Genomic DNA, 13,305 nt, shown 5'->3' with positions numbered 1-13,305 from the left:
CGTCCAACCGGGCCGGGCAGCCACGTCGGACCGGGCGGGGACGGGCCCCGCCGCCCCTTCCCGCGCCCCGGACCGGGCGGAATGCGTGGCAGCCCCGGCTGGGGGCTATTTTGAGCGGGAGGGGAGCGGCCCAGCCTCGGTGTTTTCGGCTTTTTCCTGGCCCCCGGCCCGCCGGCCCGGGGCCCTCGGCTGCCCAAGGGGGGAGGGGTCACGTGGCGGGGGGAGGGGCGGCCGCCGCGATCCGGCTCGGCTCGGGTCCCGGCCCAGGAGGCGCCCGGCCGCGGACCGGACCCACGCTCTCAGCCCGGGCCAAAGCGGAGCGATTATTAATAGCGCGCCTGGCTCGAGCGATGGCTCCGAGGCGCCCGCTACCTGCACGCCCCTCCTCCGGTGAGCCCCAGCGGCGGACTAAGACCTCACTGAATAGCGCCACTGTGCACCGGTGGCCAATCACAGGCCTCGATTTCCTTACCTGTAAACTGGGGACGAGGTTCCTGGCTTTATATGGTGAGTACCATATAAAGCTTCTGCTTGCTGCTCGCCTTTCCTTGGGCAAAACGCCTTCACATTTGGGGGAGTTTACCCCTTCATAAAGGGGGGGGGGGTGTCGGAGGAGGCCTTTTCCACGGAAAGGCTCTAACATTTGGGCAATGCATTTTCACTTGGCGCCCACTGAGCCACCACGGAAGGCTAGCGGCCGACGCCGAGCGCTTGTCCTGCGCTATTTATTAGCATGGCTCACTTGATTATTAGGTACCCATTAAGAAGGCAGTATTATCCCCGTTTTGCTGACGAGGAGACGGAAACTCAGCAAGGCTAAGTGACCACCCAAAGGTCACGCCGCAGTGGCAGAGTCCAGAGGCTGAGAAGCAGGGCAAACACGGATTGTACTCCTTACACAGTGGGAAACTGAGGCTCCAGGTGTGGTTTGCCAATTGCCCCTGGCCAGTGATTGGCAGAGGCAAGCATCCAACACAAATGCTGCAGCCCGGCCGGCTCCTGTGGCAGAGCAGCTGGAGGACACCCCAGGACAGAGGCCTACAAGTGACCACCAAGCTGTGCCCAGTGCCCCAGGGACCATCATCCCTGCCAAGTATCAGTCCCAGACTGCTGGCCCCCCAGAGTTTAGTAACCCATCACATTCTAGACTCAGATCAGCCTCAGTGTCACGGGGTGAGGAAAGATGGCATCCAGAGGAAACAGCTTGGATAGGACCTGGAGCTGCTTCCTGCGCCGCTTACCCCCAGCAAGGAAGCACCAAGACTGGCAGCCCCCCCCCAGCTCCGCCCCGGAAACCTGGCAGTTTATTTCTGTCTCTGGGCCCCCTGTTTCCACAGAGTCACTCCAGGAAGGCTGGTAGCAGCTGGCTGAGAGGGGTGGAGCTCCGGTTCCCTCAAGCGTCCAGCTGCCACTCTGCCCACTCCTCACCTGCCAGGCCAGACTCCAGAGTCAGAGGTGGCACTGGGATGAGGGAGGGAGGGACTGGGGACCAGTGCTCAGAGGTGATGGCCAGAGCCCCGACAGGGGTCCCACCTGAGGCCAGCAGGTCAGGGCTCCAAGACAGGGAACTCCCTACTCCCAGCCCGCAGTCCAGATGCTCTCCCAGGCCGAGTCTGCTACACCCAGTTCAAGTCGGCTAAGGGTGGAACCTCTGGCACTTCCAGCCCTATTTATTCCAAATCATTCTTGCTCATGCCTTCCAAAGAAAAAGCCTGCTTCTAAACCTGAGCTGCCCAATATAGTAGCCACTGGCTACCTGTGGTTACTGAGCACTGGCGGTGTGGAGGCGCAGTAGGTATAAAATATGCACCTGATTCTGGAGTCCTATAAAAAAAGAATGTAAAACATCTCAGTAATTTTTACAATGATTATATGTTAAAATGATAATATTTTGGATACACTGGGTTAAATAAGATACATTGTTAAAATTAATTTCACGTATCTTTTTACTGTGCTGAATGTGGCTACCAGAACATTTTAAATTACACATGTGGCTTCTATTGCAATTTTGTTGGACAGTGCTGTTCTAGATTCTGGCTTAGGACCAACACTCTGCTCGCTCCAGATCGATATCTGTGTGGCTTTAGTTCACCCACTTCCCCATATTCAGGCCACAGCCAGTTGGGTGGGCCTAAGTCTCACTACCCTGTACCACCCCATCTAGGCTCAGCAGGGGATTTGGCTTAGTCTGCTTTAAACCACTGTCTGATACGTTTCTTCATCAGTTCCCAAAATGTGGACCCGACAGGAGCGCGGCTCTAGAGCAGCTTCCATGATGACCTGCCGTGGACCTCGATTCCAGCCTGTTGTGTTGGGTCATCATATATAAGGTTTAAAATATGCTGGCACTATGGCGAAGCGAGTGGGTAAGGCCACTGCCTGTGGTGCCAGCATCCCTTATGGGCTGGTTTGTGTCCCAGCTGCTCTACTTCCTATCCAGCTCCCTGCTAATGGCCCGGAAAAAGCAGTGGAACATGGCCCAAGTGCTTGGGCCCCTCAGCCTGGCCTGGTGCTGGCTGCTGCAGCCATCTGAGGAGTGAACCAGCAGATGAAATAATCTTTCTCTCTGTAACTTTGACTTCCAAAATGAATAAATAAAACTTTAAAAAATAATATATTTTTTTTAAATCTACATACTCAGGAAGAAGGATAAGGTTCTAGATCTGGGATTGGCGAACTATGTCTCTGGCCAAATCCGGCCTGTTGCAGGGTCTCTGTGGAACACCGCCCAGTTCACTGGTGTATGTGTCGTCTAGGACTGCTTTAGGCACAACAGCAGAGCTGAGTACTCGGGACAGGGACCAAATAGCCTACAAAGCCTAAAACTTCTCCTCTCTAGCTCTCTACAGAAAACTCCTGTTCGCCATGTTTGACAGATCCCACTCGCCATGAATCTAGATTCCAGACTGAGACATGGCCTGCGCTAACCTGGATCACCTCCTGCTGTCAACCAGGATCTGAGCCGGAGCCTATCCCGGGTCCCATGGAGCTTGGAGTCCAGGCTCCACTCCAAGCTCAGCAGGTGGGCTCTAGGACTCCTCTTCGGGATGGGGAAAGTAAGCCCTCTTCCTGACCCCCCCAGAGAGAGCATGGCCTACTGGCCCTTCTCACTGGCCTGGGGCGGGGGAAGCAGGGCAGAGCTGGAGATGCCCAACCCTGGCAATGGGGCAGAACATAATGAGGCCAAGAAGAGAGAGGAGCGCCACACTCCACCCCTTCCCTGTGGGCTCGAGAGCAGGTCGCCTGCGGCAGCCTCTGGCCCCTCACCCTTCATCCCTCAGTGCTGAGCAGGCACGGTTGCCCCCCTTCCCTGACCTCCAGCCCTGCCTTCCGCAAGGCTTTCTTTGAAAATCCGCCCCCTCCACCTGCCTCCTCCTCAATCCTAGAACCCCAGGCTAACCTGCATGGTTTAGACCTCAGGCTCTGGAGCTGCCAAATGCAGACAGAAGTCCCGGCTCTGGCTCTGAGCCAATTATTTCAGCTTTTGAGGCCTCCTCAGTGTCCACATCTGTAAAATGGAATAATAACAACAGGGCCTACTTCACAGGGTTGTTCTACCCCTTTAACAATATCATGAAGTAGTCTGGCTGCTCAGCTTCTGATCCAGCTCCCTGCTAAAGCACCTGGGAGGCAGCGGAAGATGGCTAAGTGCTTGGGTCTCTGCCACCCACGTGGGAGACCAGGATGGAGTTCCAGTCTTCAGCCTGGCCCAGCTCTGGCCATTGAGGCCATCTGAGAAGTGAACCAGCAGATGGAAGATCTCTCTCTCTCTCTCTGTGTGTGTGTGTGTGTGTTCAAACAAACACATAAATTAATCTTAAAAACAAAAACAAAAACCATGAGCTATCGTTTTGTGCTGCACCCGGCCCACATTAAGCAGTTAATGCTAGCTGTTATTTTTATTGCTATTGATCATCTGACCTACTTGGCTTCCAGGGGTGGCCTCTGGAAACCTCACAAGAGTTTAACCAAAACTTGTTTTTGTATTTTTCTGGAGAGAAGGTCCTAGCCTTCTTCATCTTCTCAAAATGGATGCTTAGTCCAAATGATTACAAAGAAAAAGGAAAGGGGGCTTTAATTCAACCCAAGTGGAAAAACAGGCACACAGAGGGGAAGAGAGCTGGGCAGACCTGAGGCTGGAACCCAGGGGTACGGTCTTGCAGGCCCAGGTGGTCTGCCCCCATCACATCTCACCTGCTCCGCCAAGGCAGCCTCCTGGGGCTCCCTCTGCAGTCAGCCATGCAGTCTGCCCCACCTGGTGCAGAGACACAGTCCTCAAATCCCATTCTCCCGACACTGCCTCCCCCCGGAAACCTCTCACAGCTCCCCACTGCTGACAACAACATCAAGGCTGAGGTCTTTGGCCGGACATTCAAGGGCTTTCACAGCCAGCTCGGGCCCCGCCGACCTCCTCGCTGGCCCCTCTCCTGTGGCCAGTGGCCGCCTTCTCCCCCCTCCCGTCAGTCCCGCACCACCCACACGCTCATCAGTTCTGGACAGTCTGCCCCTCTGCTCAATCACACAGTGTCTCAGGCCCAGCTGCTGCCCCCGCTGTGCCCTGGGGCTCGCCCCCGGGTTCGCCACTCTCCCAGCTCACCCGCATCCAGCCGGGCCTGGCCGACCACAGTTCTGCCTCCTGGACGCAGGCCTCTGGCCCTGCTCTCCACCCAGCTGTACACACTGACCACCTCGGCACTGCCCCTGCCCTCTCCTCACCTCTCAGGGAGTGGGTGCCTCAGAGTCGGGACTCCTGGGCTGGGCCCTCATGTCCTCATCTAGGGAGTAGGCCAGCAGTACCCATGTATCACATGGTTCCCCTGATGGACACGTGCCTTGTCAATGGAAGCAGCCCTTTCTACTACAACCTGCTACCCAACCAACACCAACCACAGCCTTCATTTGGAAGTTTACTTAACACTTCCATAACCCGGAACCTTGGCACCCCTAAGCCCCTACCCGGTTTCATTTGCCTCAGCAGAACCACCATCTTCCCATGTAGCAGACGTGCTGTGTGTTTTCCCCTCTGAATGTAAGCTCGCCGAGGGCAAGGATTTTTATCTATTTTGTTCATTGCTGTTGTGCCCAGAAAAGTGCCTGACACCAAGTGCACACTTGCTAGTTGAGAAATGAACGAATGAACCGGTGCTAAGCGCTTCTCGCAGACCATCTCATTCTGAAAGTGAGTCATGAGGGGACTCGCCCTGACCGTCGGCACGGAGCAGCCCAGCTAGGATTGGACTCCAGAGCTGCCCTCTTGGTGACCTTGCTCTATTTCCAGTCCATATGGGGGGGGGGGGTCATTTCCATTTCTGCATTACCAAAGCCTCTTGAATCTGTTACCCTCCCTGTGGCCCTGAGGCCACCAGCCTTCTCACGCCTCATTCTGAACTCGATCAGCCATTTCCTCCACCCTCTCAGCCCTAAACCATGCTGACCTCAGGGCCTTTGCTGATGCTGTGTGCGCGGCCTGGAATGTCCTGTTCCCCGTCTTTTCAGCTCACCCATTTCTCAAGACCCACCTCTTCGGGAAGCCTTCCATCCAGCCTTCACTTGCTCCCTTCCCTGAGCTCAGGCCTGGTTTACTCCAGGAAAACCCACTTGGCCCATTCTCCAGCTGTTTGCTGAATTTGAGGCCTGGCCCACCTCTGTCCCTGCCTTTCTACTCCTTCTGTCCCCTCCTGGGTAGGCCCCCCACCTGCTCTGTGACTGACAGCGCAGCCAGGGAGCCTCAGACTGTGGCCGGCGCCGCTCTCCCTGACGTGCTGACTTCCTTTGGGCCTGGCGCTCTCCCTGTCTGAACCTGTTTCCTACCTGCGAAATGGGGAGAATGTGGGCACCTGCCTCGTAAGTGGGTACCCGGCACGCGGTAAGCACTCAATAAATACCAGCCCGTTATCATCGCGGCAGCAGTTTATCTCATCGCTCATCATTCTACAAGCCTCAGGCTCTTCTTTCTCCTGCCCAGGCAGCCCCTACCTTTGCAGATGAGGATGATAACAGGAAGACTGCTAACAGGTAACACGTCCCTTACTGTCTGCGGTGCATGGACACACATCTCGCACCCTGCATGTGCTCAATCTCACTTACTGAATAAATTAACTAATGTAATCCTCACAGCCTGGAGGTGTGGCGGGGGGAAGCCACCATTATACCCATTTTACAGACAAGGAAATCAAGGCTCAGGAAAGAAAAGTGACTCGCCTTGGTGGGGATCTGACTCCAAAGGCCCCTGCTGCCCTTCGCATCCTGACCTGTTCTTATGCCCATCTAGGGCCAGGACCTTTCCTCTCTCCAGGTGTTGGGTGGCAGCGTTCAGATGCCCACTGAGCCCCTGCTCCCAAGGCCAAACCCTTTGTCTTTTCTCTCTTTTGAGGTTCACAAAACCCTCTGGTGTCAGTGCCACCATCATTTCCTTTTGGCAGACGAGGACGCTGAGGCCTAGAGAGGAGTCGAGTGACTAAGGACACACAGGACTCAAAAGCCCAAACCCTTTCATGGGCATCGAGGTTTTTCCTGTTGTCTTATACAACTGTTGGGAAGTGTTCCCACAATCTGCCTCGCTTTTCCAGTTGGTTAGACAGCAAGCTCTCTGGGGCCAGCCTATCCATGCGCCCCCACTGGCGGCTGGCACTATAGCAGTGTGGGCAGTGCTCCCCAAAAGCTTCCTGACCGCCGACTGGCACCCGCTCGGCTGGGCACACCCTGACCTTCCCCTTGTGTCCCCCAGAGTGATCCTGATTTGTGGGCTGTGCCTGCCCTATCAGACGTGTGGGTGGTGAGGGCAGAGCTGGGTCTCCCTTTCAACCGAGACTAGAGGCTCCCCCAAAGATGCCTTATCTCCCGGAAACTCAGGGCTCCTGTCTCCTACTTAGGGCATTCACGGGGCAAGATAACATGGTGGTTCAGAACAAGGACTCCAGTACCAAGTTCAAAGGCTACCTCCACCAGGTACTGGCTGTATGGCCTTGGACAAGTCACTTAACCTTTCTAAGTCTCAGTTTTCTGATAAGTGAAATAAGGACAATAATCAGAGGGTTGCTATGGTGACTAAATGAATGTGCACTTACAGATTTATAAGAGTCTCTGGGACAGGGCGAACCCTGAGTAAGTGTTAACTACATGAAAGCAGGCTCCACCAGGCTGCAGAAGGGTCCCTGTGGTAGGGGCAGAGCGTGTAACAAAGTAACCCCAGATACAAACCACAGCAGAGGCTACCGCAGGCAACGGGAAGAGGCAGCAGAGACCTTGTACCTTGCAGACGCCCCCTGTGGCAGGGACCCACTCCTCCCTTCAGATCCTACACAGCCAAGGGACCCCACTCCTGGTCCCATTATATTTCTGACTCAATCTCCCCACCCTAATTTCCACTATACCTCCCTTCCCTTCCTCCAAATGTTGGCCATGGCCAGAATCCAGATCCTGCCACTTAGTTACTGTGTGACCTTGGGCAAGTTACTTAGCTTCTTCTGAGCCTTGGCTTCCTCATCTCCATGGGGGGGGGGGTCCCCCCCAGAGGTCTATCCTTGGGGCTGACTGATCACTGAACTTAGCCCAGGGGTGCGTGCAGGGTGCCTGGACATGCTGCAGTCCCGCGGGTGCGCCCACCTGGATGGGGAAGCAGGGCTGCCCTGAAGAACTGGCCCACGCTTCAGGGTTTCCCCAGCAGAGGTGTGCATTGGGTACACAGGTTAAGGTGCCACTTGGGATGCTCGCATCTCGCGTCCGAGTACCTGGTTGCGGGGACTCCTCCGCTTCCGATCCGGCTTCCTGTAACGCACACCCTGGGAGGCAGCGGTGGGGCTCAAGTACGTGGTTCTCGTCTACCCATGGAGGACACCCAGTGGAGTCCCTAGCCCCTGGTTTCAGCCTGCTCAGCCCTGCTGTTGTGGGCATTCGAGGATGAACCAGTGGGTGGAAGATCTCTGTCTCCCTGTCTTTCTGCCTTTCAAATAAAATAAAAATAATTTATTTTCCCAAAAGATTCCTCAACAGCCTGTACCACCCAAGGCAAGGTCCCTGTGACTGCCCTATGACATTAAAATACTGTCTGGTGGGGACGAGGTGTGGCTCATCAAAGCAGTCCCCACACCTGAGGCCCCAAAGCAGCCCTTGGGGGCGGGGCAGGCTGACAGAGGGCCCTTTTGAACCAGGGGGAGTGGGGAAGACCCTGGGGTGGAACAGGCAGAAGGGGGGCCCTGCCGCCAAGGGCCTCCCTCTCTCCAAAGGCCAATCCTGCCATCACCCGGCCTGGCCTCCACCCCTCCCAAAAGGAAGACGAGCTGGCGGCAGCAAGTTACGATCGGCGATTACCCGCCGCTAATTAATTAAAATAAACAGCAAATTAAATACAGCAAAAATTAAAATAGCACAGGAAATTAATTCTCTACCAGCTCCACCTCACAGGTGAGACGTTAAAGGGCCCCTTGCAGCCAGGATGCAGGGCGGCTGAGGGGTCACCAGAAGCCACCTTACGCAACAACCTCCAGCAGCCCCAGCGTCAACAGCAGAACCCAGCCACCCACAGGCATTCACACGGCTCCGCCGCCCCGACACTGGCCTCCTGGCTCCTTACTCCCAAGGCCCTCCCAGCCCGGGGTCGCATTCCTGAACCCAAGCCTTCTGCCCGGGCAGTGGGCAGGAAGGGTGCTCCTACCCTCCAGGCCGGGGATCGGGCACTGTGCCCTCCCGGGCACATGGCCCTTTGTCTACTGCCACACAGGTCAGGGCTGGAGGGAAGAGGGACTAGGCCCTCTCTTCCGGGTCTTTTCTGCGACTTCAAGTCAGATCTGGCAAGAACCCTATGCCCTATCTTCTGCAAGACTGTGCCCCTCACCCGGGGTACCCCAAATCCAACCATGGGCACCCTCACTGAGCTCTTGTGCTCAGATTCCTCTGGAAGAAAGTTCTGTGGAGGCCCAGGATCCCAAGCTCAGACACTCGTCCAGGTTGGCCAGTCCGGCCCGTCAGACCCACTGCTCCAATTCCCTCTAAGACCGGATCGGCTCACGATGCTGATGGGGAGACCGAGGCCAAAGAGAGAGCAAGCGGCAAAGCATGGATCGGAATCTCTCGTGGGCACGTCCTGGGTCACCACCCACATCCTGGCTCTCAGCCGGACACCCTCTCACTCTGGCTGCTGGGGTCCAGCTCAGCAGCAGTGGGTGGGCAGGCACACAGGACTCAGCCAACCTCTGAGCCCCAGCCCCGGGGGCCTCTGCTCATACAGCTCACTCTGCTTGCAGCTCCTTCTCCACCTCTCCTGCCCGATCACCACCAGCTGCCCCCAGAGCCACCCAGAGCCCACAGGGGCTGCCTCGTCCTCTTTTAAGCTTCCAGAGTGCCGCCTGCCAGGCCTTGCCAGGCCCCTCTGCCGCCTGTGAGATGGGGGGCTCAGGTGAGCCTTCTGAAGCCAGGGCTGCCTGCCTAGGGGCCCCAGCCCGGCACAGTGCCCCAAACTCAGGAGGTGTTTGGGGGTTCTCCAGTGAGGTTTCCCACGCCCAGCTGACAGGTGACGACCCCAGTCACTGGGCCTTGCCTGCCAGCCTCGTGAAGGCTCTGGAACCACGACGCTGCTGGCCTCACTGCTAAATCAGTCTCTCCACCTCGCACACCTCTTCTGGCTTAGCCCGCCACCACTGCCCACCTGTGCTGCCTACCCTAGTCCTGTCATCAGACACTTCCTGGCTCGAATCCTCGGAGCCCAGGGCGTGGCACCCCAGCTCAGGGACATCCCAACTTCTGCAGCGTCCTCTCTGGTCCCTGAACATTGCTTGTGCTCTTTTCCCAGCACACCACACTTTGATTCCATTTCTTGACTTGCACACGCTGTTCCCTCTGCCTGGAACACCCTTCCAGGTTTCTCTTCTTATGAACTCCCACACACCCCTCAACATACAAGACCTGCTCGTCTCACTGGGAGGGACAGGCAACAAGCAAGCAAGCTGGCCAACTGAGGGCTCTGTGAGCAAAGGGCCCAGGGCGCTCTTGGTCACCACAGCATCCCCAGGGCTTGCCCTGTAGCCGTGCTCAGTCAGTATCTGCTGACTGACTAAATGAGCGCTCTGTCTATACTTGTTGACTGAACAGAGCAGTGACAAGAGACTAGAAGGCCACAACAGGCAGGGCCGGAGGTAGAGGGGGGAGAGACAGGCCAGGAAGGCCAAGGACGCAGTGACAAATACCACAGGGGCTAATCTCGGCAGAGCTGCACTCTTGGCAGAGGGTATGTTTGCGAGAGACACAGGAAGAGAAGCGATGGTGAGAGTGCATACGTGTGTGCGTGCGAGAGGTGCAGACGCACGGGAGGGAGTGTGCGTGTGTGCTGCATCTGTGGATTAGCCGGCGTGAGAAGGCAGGGGGAGGGGGAGTGTGTGAGGGGGTGTGCCTGAGTCTATGTGTGCCACAAAGGCTGTGCGTGTGTGTGTGTGCATGTGCGCGTGCGCACATGGGGTGCACGCGGGATGCACGTGTCTGCTGGCAGGGGACTGCAGAGACTGGCGGGCACTCATGGGAGGGGCGTGGGGGGCATGTGCAGAGGAGATGGTGTGCTTCGAGTGTGACCAATGAGAAGCCAGGGAAAGAGGTGTCAGGGCTCTGCTAAGGGCGTGGCTGCCATGGCCTCGGTCCCAGGCCCAGTGCCAGAGGTGGGGGCTGGACGGGGGCCCAGGGTGGGGGGCTCTGACAGAGCAGAAGATTCCTCAGAGTCCTCCCTGGAGCCACAGGCGCCAGATTACCATGTCCCCAGGCAGGGAGGTCGAGGAGGCAGCCCAGATGTGCGTGCGCCTCCACATCTGTCCGCAGCAAAACCTCTGGGCATTTATTTGTCTTTGTGTCCGGGTGTGCACGCCTGTGCTTGTGTGAGCACCGCCGGCTGTGTGTCTGTGCCTGTCTTTGTCTCTGTATGTATCTGCGCCTTTGTCTCAGTGTGTGTGGCTGCTGGTCAACGCCTGTCTGCGTGCGTGTATCTGCGGGACACTGTGTGTCCCTGACTCTGTGCATGTCTAAGCAGTGAGTGCAAGATCCCCTTGGACTGCCTTTGGCAGCTGTGGGTCTGGGTGGCCTTGCTGTGAGTGGGGGCAGGCCACACTGTACTCCCCAGGCTGTGGCGTCCAGGCCTTGGCGTAGCCAAGTGGAAGCGTGCACTTGTGTCTCTGTATGTGCTACAGTATGGAAATGCTTATCTGTGTCTGTGAGATATGTGTGTGTCTGTGCGTGTGCGTGTGTGTGCTGGGTGTGAGAGGTTTGTCACAGACTGGTGAGCAAGTTAATCTCAGACTCCGTGACACGTGGAATAAAATCACGCTCCCATAATGGGATCATTCGTCTTCCTGTCCAAGGAGAGAACCCACTCTTCACCCTCCGCCCTGGGGGAGCCAGTGGGGCCAGGGCCAGGCAGCAGCCCCCACCCAGGCCCCCTTTTGGCCTCAGCTCCCCACCCCCACCCCCTCTGCTGCGCCAGGCTCATTCTGACTCCAGAGTGCCCTGGTGCCCACTGCGGGCTGGGCAAGGCTCCAGGACATGTGACCGGGCCTTAGAGGCCTGTCCTGGGCCCCCCAGCCCCTCCCACTGCTGAGGAGGGCCCTGTCCCAAGATGGGAGGGGGGTGGGTGCAGGAAGGAATCTTTGGGCCCCTCCTCCTCCCGGAGGGGAGGGATGAGCTGCAGGCCCAGCCGGCCGGGATTTTCCATCTCTCAGCAACAAGATTCCTGGTGAGCAGGCTGCGGGGTTTGGCAGGGCGCCTGCTGGAGACCCGCCCTCACCCGCCAGGACTCCTGGGTCCCCAGGGCCAGGCAACAACGGGTTCCCTGGGGAGCTGGGAGGGCCCCAGAGCTCCAGCTTACTGCTGCCTGTGCCCGTGGGAAAGCCAGACCCTTCCAGGCCCCTGCCTCCCAACCAGACATGGCTCCCCAGCTGCCAGCCCCCCAGGCCAACCAGCCCCCTGCCTCTGGTCCCCTCCAAGCCTCCTGGGCCTTTGTGAGAGAAGCCTTGTCAGGCCAACCCCCCAGCATGCCCCCGCTCCAGCCACAGCACACACCCGGCCCAGGTTCTGGACCTCACCTGGGGCTCTGAGGGCTCTGAGTGCTGCCCGTCAGCGCCTGGGCCTTCTGGGGACAAGGCTGCGTCTGCCCAGTCTCTCCTGCGTCTTAGCTGAGAGCCTCCAGGGAGGATTTCAAACCTAAAGCTGAGGAAACTGAGGCAGTGAAGCCCCCTGCCGTACCTACGTCAACGAATCACTGGACACTATTGACTTAGCCTGCCAACAACAGGGGTGTCAACTCTGTCTCACCTCAGGGAGGTGCAGTTTCAGGAGGGGCTGAGCCTCGATTGGCAGGAGAGGGAAATGGGCAGGTGGGCTCCCTCAAGCCCCAGAACAGCTGGAGAGCAGGTTTGGTAAAAGATTAAGGTGGAAGGGAATAAACTAGATGCTACAGGATTTATGAGCCTCTTTCTTCTCCCTTAAATTCCCCTCCAAGCCCCCCAGCCCCACTCTGGTCTCTCCTGGGCCATGCTGTGGCCCAGGGCCAATGTCAAGGCCCTAACTCATCCATAAGCTGTTGCCAGGGAGTTTCCACCCCAGGGGGTTCCAAAGGGAGGAGTTCGGCTGACACTAGGAGACCAGATTGACGGGGAGGGAACATGGCCCCAGTAAGGAGTGAGCCAGCAGACCTCTGCACCCTCCAGGAAGCTCAGGGCTTGCAATGTCCAGGGAGGAAAGTAGGCTGGTGGGTGGGGCCCAGGAGGAGGTGGCCTCCCAGCCCCGCCGCCACACCCAGCCCCACCCTTCCAACAGGCCAAGAGACCTGGGATCCCATGGGGCCCTACAGCTCTCTCAGGGTGTGTGAGCTCCGGTGGCTGCTGCTCTGCTATGGGCCTCTGCCTCCCTGCCACACAATGCAGGAAGTGGCTCGGCCACCGCGCTTCAGCTCAGCCCCCTCCACACGAAGGCCTGCTCCCTTTCCAGGGCAGGATGTCATCCCGAAGCTGGGGTGAGATGGTGGTAGCTACCTGGAGTCACCCACACCCAAGCTGAAGAGCCCATGGGGACTGTCCCTCCAGCACACGTCCATCTCCAAGGAGTGACACTGAGGCCCTGGGGCTGCACCAAAACCTGAGTGTTCCCAGTGGGGGAGTTAAGAACCTAAGCTCTGGAGACAGAAAGACCTGGATCAACTCCTAGCTGCAGCAGGAACATGTGACGTGAAGTCCCACGCCTTCTCCCAGCCTCAGGTTCCTCACCTGTAAAATGGGGCCACAGTGCCTCCCTCCTAGGACTGCAGAGCTGAAATGAGAACACGCATGGAAAGGG

At 57.6% G+C, this 13,305-nt stretch overlaps 1 protein-coding gene and 1 long non-coding RNA gene across 15 annotated transcripts in view; one reads left to right on the top strand and one right to left on the bottom strand.

Annotated features, from left to right (window-relative positions):
- Positions 1 to 13,305, bottom strand: part of AHDC1 (AT-hook DNA binding motif containing 1) — a 61,935-nt gene that overhangs the window by 36,783 nt on the left and 11,847 nt on the right. Inside the window, exon 3 of one of the 14 annotated variants that reach the window (XM_070079012.1) lies at positions 7,731 to 7,942. The exons of the other annotated variants lie outside the window; for them this stretch is intronic. The gene's annotated coding sequence lies outside the window, so the exon portion shown is untranslated. The remainder of the gene's footprint in view (positions 1 to 7,730; positions 7,943 to 13,305) is intronic. 14 annotated transcript variants of the gene reach the window in all.
- On the top strand, positions 230 to 3,836 carry LOC138850702 (uncharacterized). Its single transcript, XR_011390820.1, has 3 exons — positions 230 to 507; positions 2,840 to 3,022; positions 3,548 to 3,836. It is a non-coding gene; the product is annotated as an uncharacterized lncRNA (long non-coding RNA).

Source organism: Oryctolagus cuniculus, chromosome 7 (assembly GCF_964237555.1).
Source record: "Oryctolagus cuniculus chromosome 7, mOryCun1.1, whole genome shotgun sequence".
NCBI lineage: Eukaryota > Metazoa > Chordata > Mammalia > Lagomorpha > Leporidae > Oryctolagus > Oryctolagus cuniculus.
Note: the sequence above shows the minus strand (reverse complement) of the source record. Positions and strands in the feature narration are given on the sequence as shown.